At 44.6% G+C, this 10811-nt stretch overlaps 1 protein-coding gene across 1 annotated transcript in view; it reads left to right on the top strand.

The window, feature by feature from the left end:
• The first annotated feature begins 2749 nt into the window (after nucleotides 1-2749).
• Nucleotides 2750-10811, top strand: part of PLCH2 (phospholipase C eta 2) — a 768337-nt gene continuing 760275 nt past the window's right edge. Inside the window, exon 1 of the mRNA XM_056543367.1 lies at nucleotides 2750-2881. The gene's annotated coding sequence lies outside the window, so the exon portion shown is untranslated. The remainder of the gene's footprint in view (nucleotides 2882-10811) is intronic.

Raw genomic sequence — 10811 nt, 5'->3', positions numbered from 1 at the left:
GTAACCCCCCTCCCCTTCCCCATAGGTATATGTAGAGTAACCCCCCTCCCCTTCCCTATAGGTATATGTAGAGTAACCCTCCCCTCCCCCATAGGTATATGTAGAGTAACCCTCCCCTTCCCTTCCCCATAGGTATATGTAGAGTAACCCCCCCTCCCCTTCCCCATAGGTACATGTAGAGTAACCCCCCCTCCCCCATAGGTATATGTAGAGTAACACCCCCTCCCCTTCCCCATAGGTATATGTAGAGTAACCCCCCCTCCCCATAGGTATATGTAGAGTAACCCCCCCTCCCCATAGGTATATGTAGAGTAACCCCCCCTCCCCAATAGGTATATGTAGAGTAACCCCCCCCTCCCCTTCCCCATAGGTATATGTAGAGTAACCCTCCCCTTCCCTTCCCCATAGGTATATGTAGAGTAACCCCCCCTCCCCTTCCCCATAGGTATATGTAGAGTAACCCCACCTCCCCTTCCCCATAGGTATATGTAGAGTAACCCCCCCCCCCCTCCCCCATAGGTATATGTAGAGTAACCCCCCCCCCCCTTCCCCATAGGTGTATACAGGCGCTGATGAGTGACGTCACCGGCGCCTGTACTGCGTGCTGCGTGGGGGTGGAGGTCACATCTCCTCTGTGTAAGCTGCAGATGCTGCTCACACAGAGGAGACGCCTTCTCCTGTATGTGCGTGTATCGGCAACGCTGTCTGCTGGGGATCTGAGACGAGTGTCCCGGATCCTCAGTAGTGGTGGCGGTGGCGGCGGCGGGTCAGACCTCCCCTGGCTCCCCCCTTGTGAGTGGCACCCGGGGCGGGCCGCCCCCCCCGCCCCCCCCCACACTTTGTACTCCACTGGCCGGGACATCTACCTTTCGGGACACAGGGATGTCCCAAATGTGATGGGGCCCCCTGCAGGCTGCTCAGTGGCGGATCCCCCCCTGGATCCGCCTTTGAGCAGCCCGCAGGGGGCCCCCTGGGGGATGGGGGCCCTGGGCAATTGCCCGGATTGCCCCACCCTAACGCCGGCCCTGTTCATATGTCATCAAGGACAACATCTGCAAGGAGTTTGTATTTTCTCCCTGTGTTTGTGTTGGTTTCCTCCCACAGTCCAAAGCATACTGATAGGGGAATTTAGATTGTGGGGACAGGGACCAGTGTCAGTGATAAAAAAAATAACTATGCAGTGTTGCAGAACAATGTGCTATATAAATAAGGAAATTATTATATATATATTTCTTTTTTTTTTTTTTTGCTGGGGCCCCTTTATGCATTAATATTGCTCTTACTGTATGAGGAGTTCACTTTTATCACACATTACGGATAGCGTTGGAGCGCGGTAGTGTTTTCTTTATTTTTAATTTGCATCGAGTGGATTTATGGGGTATCAACTACTAGTTGTCCCCATTTTATCTAGCAAATTCCTGTGTGGATTTTTTTCTCCCCCCCCCCCCCCCACCTTTTCTTTTTTGCTCTGTGCATTGGCTTCTATTTCCGCATTTATTTTCGAGCACAGGTGTGTAGTCCAGCATGCTGAATATAATTGCTATACATGTATGTAAACTAAACTGATGGAAAGAAAAAGTGGAGTTGTTGCCTACTGCAGTGTTTCCCAACCAGGGTGCCTCCAGCTGTTTCAAAACTACAATTCCCAGCATGCCCAGACAGCCAAAAGGCTTCTTTTAAAGCTGCTCTTTTGAAAATGTTGTTGCCTACTGCAGCGTTTCCCAAACAGGGTGCCTCCAGCTGTTGCAAAACTACAACTCCCAGCCTTCCCTTCAGCATTAAAATTGGCAACAAAGCCATTTTGTCATTCGAATTTCGATACATAAAGTTCCAGGTATTTTCTTAACCATTGATCACTTGGGAACACTATACAAGTGTCTCCCAACCAGTGAGTATCCAGCTGTTGCAAAATTATAACTCCCAGCATGCCTAAAGAGCCAAAGGCTGTCTGGGCATGCTAGGAGTTGCAGTTTTGCAACAGCTGGAGGCACCCAGTGGGAAAAACACTGGCTTATTGTGACCATTTGTGCTGCTGTCATTTTCCCAAGAGTCTCAATAGCCCACTTTTGGGCACATCCAGCCCACTGTTTGCACCTCACAGTCTATATATATATATATATATATATATATATATATATATATATATATATATATAGAATGCAACTTTCCATTAAAAAAAACTTCCAGCTGCAGACCCGCAACTTTATTCCTCACACAGCCTGCAATACATTACATACATTTGTTGCAACACAAATTTCGGAATCCTTCTGTAGGTATCAGGTTAAGCACAGATCTACCTGTCTTTAACCTGATACCTACAGTAATATTCTGTATTCCCTGTCTCTGCAGATCTATCATCCCAGTATATCCCTAAGACGGAAGCAATGAGCATAAAGATAACAACTTTATGTAAACATTAACAACCACCACTACCTTCAGTTTTCCTTTTAGCTGCAAAAAAATATTATAATTATTATTAATCTATTTGTTCATATATCGCCCTTGGTTCCAGTCTTGTTGCAGGAAAAAAAAATAAAAAAAAATAAAAGAAGTGAAATCTTAGGATTCAAATCTATTTTGCAGCTTCTTAACCTGAAGAACAGGTTTCCAATCTGGATGAAAAAAAAAAAAAAAGGGCTCGCTTACAGGAGATGGTAACTCCCTCTTTATTCCGTGTTCTCCTCCTACTTTGGACTTGCTGTTGCCCTGGAGCTCACTTGTTTGAATAGGGACTGTAATACTGAGCTGAGATCACTGTGGGTTGGGAGGCTCCAAAGAAACTTTGTCTTCCTTCCTTGCGTTTACTGGGGGATGTATCACGTTGGGATTTATCATCAAGAAAAAAAATCTTCCTGGGAATTTCGGACAATAAGAACTAAAGGTTGGTTCATTTTCTTTGTTTACGATATCATGCGGGTTTTTCGTGTCTACAGTTAAGTGATGTCTGATCTTGGCTGGAGAACATGAGTTTCACGATGTTTTTATTGAATTTTCTAAACATAAGAAATGGAACATGTAACATATTATGACGTCAGATGTGTCGGAGTTCACATATGAACGGTCTCCATAGACTTTCGGAGTCGGTGACATTTCTTCTGTGACTATCGCAATGTACTGACATGCAGTGTGACCGGGTTTTTGGGCACCGAACGTGTGGGGCACCCTGTGACATTTAGAGGTGCGGAGGAGATTTATTTCAATCGATTTGCCAGTTCAGGTTCTTTCAAAGTCACAGACACTGTGAAAAGTTTCCCGGCATTGATTTTAGTCACGTCTTGTCTGTAACAGTAACAGAGTGCCGGGAAAGCTATCTCCCGCTTGTCATTGGCTGCGAGATCGGCATGAGGCTTACACATGAGTTATTGTTGGGTGAGGGAGATATGTACAAAGGTGGCCATAGATGGAAGGATTCTTCTTACTGTCAGGGGCGTAACTAGAATTCATAGGACCCCGTATTAGAACGAGATAGGCCCCCACCACCTAATGACAGGAAACTGATATCATTCAGTGTATGGATAATGGCAGAGTATATAAGAAAACACCTATAACAGTGCTAGGTAGCAAAAGCCACTAAGTTGTCAAAACCTACATTGAGATATAGGGAGAGAGGAAGATTAGTAGAGGTAGAGGAAGAGTAGTGCAGTTGCCCCGAGCAACCAATCACATTGCTTCTTTTATTTTTTAAAGGGGTACTCCACCCCTAGACATCTTATCCCCTATCCAAAGGATAGGGGATAAGATGTCTGATCGCGGGGGTCCCGCCGCTGGGGACCCCCGCAATATAGCATGCAGCACCCACCTGTTACTGCTCCAGAAGCGCTGGAGGGTCTGGCTCCCGACAATGGGGACGGAAGATCGTGACGTCACGACTCCGCCCCTGTGTGACGTCCCACCCCCTCAATGCAAGTCTATGGGAGGGGGCGTGGCAGCCGTCACAATCCAACCAATCCTCCAACTCCCGAAATGTTGCACTGTAACCTATATCAGTGTTTTCCAATCAGAGCGCCTCCAGCTGTTGCAAAATTACAACTCCCAGCATGCCCGGACAGCCGTTGGCTGTCCGTGCATGCTGGGAGTTGTAGTTTTGCAACAGCTGGAGGCATCCCAGGTTGACAAACACTGACCTATACTATATAGTTCTATATAGTACAACATGCTGGGAGTTGTAGTTTTTCAACAGCTGGAGGCATCCCAGGTTGACAAACACTGACCTATACTATATAGTTCTATATAGTACAACATGCTGGGAGTTGTAGTTTTGCAACAGCAGGAGGCATCCCAGGTTGATAAACACTGACCTATACTATATAGTTCTATATAGTACAACATGCTGGGAGTTTTAGTTTTGCAACAGCTGGAGGCATCCCAGGTTGACAAACACTGACCTATACTATATAGTTCTATATAGTACAACATGCTGGGAGTTGTAGTTTTCATTTGGGGCAGCTGCTGAGCCACAGGCTGTATCAGGGCATGCTGGGAGTTGTTGTTAGTAACTAACAGCAACTCCCGAATTTAATAAAAATGTAATCAAAAAGTCACATCAAAACATAAATGGTAATGATAAAAACTACAGATCGGGGCGCAAAAGGCTCCCCCACATATGTTTATCCTGTGATGTCACGTATATATAATTAATTATGCAAATTTGCATGGCCGGTATATTTTTTGCGAGAAAGGTTTCAATCCTAGTATGGCGGTATTCCAACTCTCCCCACAAACTTGATGTCAGCTTCCCGACTATTTTGTTCTCAGATTGATGAGCCATGCGGAAAGTTCATGTATATGGAAAGATTAACCCCTTAACGACAATGGACGTAAAAGTACGTCATGGTGACGTGGTGACGTACATTTACGCCCGGCATGATAGCGCGCACCGGAGCGGTGCTTGCTTCATGCCCGGCAGGTCCCGGCTGCTATCAGCAGCCAGGGACCCGCCGGTAATGGCGGACATCCGCGATCGCGCGGATGTCCGCCATTAACCCCTCAGATGCCGTGATCAATACAGATCACGGCTTCTGCGGCAGTGTGGTACTTTGAATGGATGATCGGATCGCCCGCAGCGCTGCCGCGGTGATCTGATCATCCAGCATGGCGGCCGGAGGTCCCCTCACCTGGCTCCGGCCGTCTCCCGGGGTCTTCTGCTCTGGTCTGAGATCGAGCAGACCAGAGCAGAAGATCACCGATAATACTGATCAGTGCTATGTCCTATGCATAGCACTGAACATTATTAGCAATCAAATGATTGCTATAAATTGTCCCCTATGGGGACATAAAAAGTGTAAAAAGAAAGTAAAAAAAAATGTAAAATAAAAAAGTAAAAAGATGAGAAAAATCCCCTCCCCCAATAAAAAAGTAAAACGTCCGTTTTCCCATTTTACCCCCAAAAAAGCGTAAACGTAAAAAAATGTTAAAAAGTCAAAAAAATACAGCTTTTTTTGTCACATTTTATTCCCAAAAAAATTAATAAAAAATGTATAAAAAGTAAAACCTAAGCAAAAGTGGTATCAATAAAAACTACAGATCATGGCGCAAAAAATGAGCCCTCATATCGCCCCATATACGGAAAAATAAGAAAGTTATAGGTGGTCAAAATTTCAAACATACTAATTTTGTTAAAATGGTTTGAGATTTTTTTTAAGCATATAACATGGGTATCATTTTAATCGTATTGACCCACAGAATAAAGAAAAGAAGTAATTTTTACCGGAAAGTGTACAGCGTGAAAACAAAACCTTCCAAAATTTGCTAAATTGCGGTTTTCTTTTCAATTTTCCCACATAAATAATATTTGTTTGGTAAAATAAGTGATTTCATTACAAAGCACAATTGGTGACGCAAAAAAACAAGCCCTCATATGGGTCTGTAGATGGAAATATAAGAGAGTTATGATTTTTAGAAGACGTGGAGGAAAAAAGGAAAATGCAAAAATAAAATTGGTCTGGTCCTTAAGGGGTTAAAGGGGAACTCCCGTGGAAAACTTTTTTTATTTTTTTTTTTAAATCAACTGGTGCCAGAAAGGTAAACAGATTGGAAAATGACTTCTATTTAAAAAAAAATCTTAATCCTTCCAGTACTTATTAGCTGCTGAATACTACAGAGGAAATAATTTTCTTCTTTCGAACACAGTGCTCTCTGCTGACATCTCTGTCCATTTTAATAACTGACCACAGCAGCCTATGTTTGCTATAGGGATTTTCTCCTACACTGGACAGTTCTTAAAATGAACAGAGATGTCAGCAGAGAGCACTGTGCTCGTGATGTCAGCAGAGAGCTCTGTGCTCCAAAAAGAAAAGAATTTGCTCTGTAGTATTTAGCAGCTAATAAGTACTGGAAGGATTACGATCTTTTAATAGAAGTAATTTACAAATCTGTTTTTTTTTACTTTCTGGCATCAGTTGATAAAAAAAAAATAAAAAAAATTTCCACTGGAGTACCCCTTTAAGATAGATGGTTGTAAGCCAAACATATATATTTGTCTGACAGCTATTGAAGGTGTATGGCCGCCCTTAGGATGAATTAGTAGTGGTTATGGTTCTGTGTGTGCATGAATGGAGTCATGATGACAGATGTGATAAACCTGATGAAGGAATGTGTGCGCACTATACAGTTCTTGAACATAACTACTGCAGCCTGTAATGCAGTAGTTATGTGCATATATCAGTGGTCCCCAAACTGTGGCCCTCCAGATGTTGCAAAACTACAACTCCCAGCATGCCTGGACAGCCAACGGCTGTCCAGGCATGCTGGGAATTGTAGTTTTGCAACATCTGGAGGGCCACAGTTTGGGGACCACTGGCATATATAATAGTGTGTTATATACATTTATTGTTTTCATACAGTGTTAGGCTGGGTTCACACTACGGTTTGTCATTATGGTTCCCGTATACGGCTGGGAGGAGGGGTGGGCGGGGCTTAATCGCGGCACCCACACTCGGCTGTATAGGGAACCGTATTTAATGTATGACTATGAGCCGACCGGAGTGAACCGCAGCCTCCGGTCGGCTGCTTTTTCGGCCGTATGCGGTTTCCCGACCGCAAGCAAAAACGTGGTCGTGGTCGGGAAACCGCACACGGCCGAAAAAAAGCAGCCGACCGGAGGCTGCGGTTCACTCCGGTCGGCTCATAGACATACATTAACTACGGTTCCCGAATACGGCTGAGTGCGGGCGCCGCGATTAAGCCCCGCCCACCCCTCCTCCCAGCCGTATACGGGAACCATAATGACAAACCGTAGTGTGAACCCAGCCTAACACCGCTCTATAGTATCTTTAGGTAGTGACTCATTATATCTGTGTCACTGACATTCCATTAATACCCACAGAACGGGAGAAAATTGGAGATTTGTTTTGTCTGTGTTGTTCGACAAGTAATCCAAACTCAGTTGGAGTGTAGTTTTTATGCTTTTTATCCGTACAAACAAATACGTATAAAATTCCTTTGTAACTCTACTCTGTTCCAGCTTGTATTACTTGCTAAGCAGCACTGATGAAAATCTCCAATTTTCTTTTATTCTTCGGACAGAGTCTTGCAGTATTCAACAAGGTGGGAGTAGTCTGGCAGCAGCCCCCATAGAGAGGCTGTGAGGGACCAGAAAGGCATTCATCGGTGTTGTGCCTTAAAGGGGTATTCCGGTGGAAAACTTTTTTTTTCTGGTGCCAGAAAGTAAAAAACAGATTTGTAAATTACTTCTATTTAAAAAATCTTAATCCTTCTACTACTTATTAGCTGCTGAATACTACAGAGGAAATTCTTTTCTTTTTGGAACACAGAGCTCTCTGCTGAATCACGAGCACAGTGCTCTCTGCTGACATCTCTGTCCATTTTAAGAACTGTCCAGAGTAGAAGAAAATCCCCATAGCAAACATATGCTGCTCTGGACAGTTCCTAAAATGGACAGAGATGTCAGCAGAGAGCACTGTGTTTTTTTTTATTTTTTAAATGGGACAAAATCAACATTTTTAATAAAAAGGGACAATCCCGAAATAAAAAAAGCAAATCAAAACAAAATGGATGTATGGCCAGCCTAGCCTTTAGGCAAGTGTATTACCTCCGGAGTTCTTATATACATTTAAGATAGAATAAAACATTTAGCCTTTGTAGTTATTTTCTTCTCTTTCCTGTTTAAGCATAATGACATTCCATTTCTGTACGTCTATACGTTGTTATGAGTGTCTTCTTATTATCACATTTCTAGGGCTATATGAGCCCATACGTGTCACTCAATCTTTTGTAAAAAAATAAATAAAATAAATAGCGCATCATGTTGCTTTTCAGAAGAAATGAGAACTGATATCATGATATGACATATTATATCCATTGTGTACCTAGGCAGGTTTCCCATGGCCATAGAAGATAGGCAGGAAACTTCTGTACCAGATGTTCAGATCAGTAGAGCTGCAGGGGGTCTATGTGTTGCATCCAAGCCAGCATTCTATATATTGATTAGTTACTTATATGCTTAGATATTGTTCCCTACTGCATAGACCAGTGTTTCTCATCCAGTGTGCCTCCAGCTGTTGCAAAACTGCAACAAAGCCATTTTGTCACTCAAATTCTGATACATGAAGTCCCAGGTATTTTCTTAACAATTGATCACTTGAGAACACTATGCAAGTGTCTCCCATCCAGTGTGCCTCCAGCTGTTGCAAAACTGCAACACCCAGCATGCCCGGACAGCCTTCGGCTGTCCGGGCATGCTGGGAGTTGTAGTTTTGCAACAGCTGGATACTCACTGGTTGGGAGACACTTGCAAAGTGTTCTCAAGTGATCAATTGTTAAGAAAATACCTGGGACTTCATGTATCAGAATTTGAGTGACAAAATGGCTTTGTTGCCAATTATAACCCCTTAAAGGGGTACTCCGCCCCTGGCATCTTATCCCCTATCCAAAGGATAGGGGATAAGATGTTAGATCACCGGGGTCCCGCTGCTGCAGCACCCCGCTATCATTACTGTGCAGAGCGAGTTCGCTCTGTGCGTAATGACGGGCGATACAGGGGCCGGAGCAGCGTGACATCATGGCTCCGCCCCTCATGACATCACAGCCCGTCCCCTTAATGCAAGTCTATGGCAGGGGGCGTGACGACCGCCACGCCCCATTCCCATAGACTTGCATTGATGAGGGCGGGCCGTGACGTCACGAGGGGCGGAGCTGTGACGTAACGATGCTCCGGCCCTTGTATTGCCCATCATTACGTGCAGCGCGATCTCGCTCTGCGCAGTAATGATAGCGGGGTGCTGCAGCAGCGGGACCCCGGCGATCTGACATCTTATCCCCTATGAGATGTCTATCCCCTATAAGATGTCTAGGGGCGGAGTACCCCTTTAAGGACTCAGCGTTTTTCCATTTTTGCATTTTAATTTTTCCTCATCACCTTCTAAAAATCATAACGCTTTCAATTTTGCACAAAAAATTCCATATGATGGCTTATTTTTTGCGGCACCAATTCTACTTTGCAGTGACATTAGTCATTTTACCCAAAAATCCACGGCGAAACGGAAAAAAATTTCATTGTGCGACAAAATTGAAGAAAAAATGTCTTGGAGGCTTCCGTTTTTACGCAGTACATTTTTTGGTAAAAATTAAACCTTTTACCTTTGGTACAAATTACACACTGATCTTTTATCCTGATCCCTGCAAAGCCATAGCTTTGCATGGATCAGCGTAATAGGGGGTTGATCGCTCAAGCCTGTAGCTCAGGCTTGGAGCAATCAAACGCCGATCGGATGCGACGGAGCAAGGTAAGGGGGCCTCCGCTTGCGTCATAGCTGATAGGGGCATTGCTATTTTATCGCGATACTGAGCTTTTACTTTAGTTTTAGACGCATCGATCAACTTTGATCGCCGCGTCTGAAGGGTTAATAGCGAGCGGCACAACGATCTGTTCCGCACGCTATTAGCCCAGGGTCTAATGCGCGGGCTATGACGCGGGGTCACGGCGTTACCCCGTTTTAAATGCCGGGCGAGGGTGTACAGGTACGCCCTGCGTCTTTAACAGTTTAAAGGGGTACTCCGGTGAAAAACATTTTTTTTTTTATCAACTGGTGCCAGACAGTTAAACCGATTTGTAAATGACTTTGATTTAATAATCTTAATCCTTCCAGTACTTATCAGCTGCTGTATGCTCCACAGGAAGTTATTTTCTTTTTGAATTTCCTTTCTGGCTGACCACAGTGCTCTCTGCTGACACCTCTGTCCATTTTAGGAACTGTCCAGAGTACAAGCAAATTCCCATAGCAAACCTCTCCTGCTCTGGACAGTTCCTGACATGGACAGAGGTGTCAGCAGAGAGCACTGTGGTCAGACAGAAAGTAATTTCAAAAAGAAAAGAACTTCCTTTGACTCATACAGGAGCCGGTAAGTACTGGAAGGATTAAGATTTTTTATAGAAGTAATTTACAAATCTACCCGAATTCACACTGTGATTTCTATCCCCTCTTTTTTTTTTGTTTGAACATGTTGTCTGCACTCTTCCCCACCCCCTCAGCCCAACCCTATATAAGTAGTAGTTAGCTACACATGGGTCATTTCTTTCCTAGCAGCCTCCCAGTCTGACTGGGAGAGCATGGTAAGTGAGCCATTACATCTTGTTCACACTGGTGTGGTGCTGTGCGGTGTCCGTTACTGCCGTGGCGCCGTGTCTGCGGGGGGGTGCGGCCCATAGACTGGTTTTGAGTGGCATTGGGGCCGCTCTGCCGGTGGGTCGTTCCCCCCTGTGGGCATTGGTGTCGCGGCGGTGGTGGTCGCCGCTCGGTGCTGCGCCATTTTATGCTAGGGACGTTAGGGACCCACTCTAAATAGGTGGCCTT

Source organism: Hyla sarda, chromosome 10, assembly GCF_029499605.1.
Source record: "Hyla sarda isolate aHylSar1 chromosome 10, aHylSar1.hap1, whole genome shotgun sequence".
Classification (NCBI taxonomy): Eukaryota; Metazoa; Chordata; class Amphibia; order Anura; family Hylidae; genus Hyla; species Hyla sarda.
This window is presented reverse-complemented; position numbering and strand designations above follow the sequence as displayed.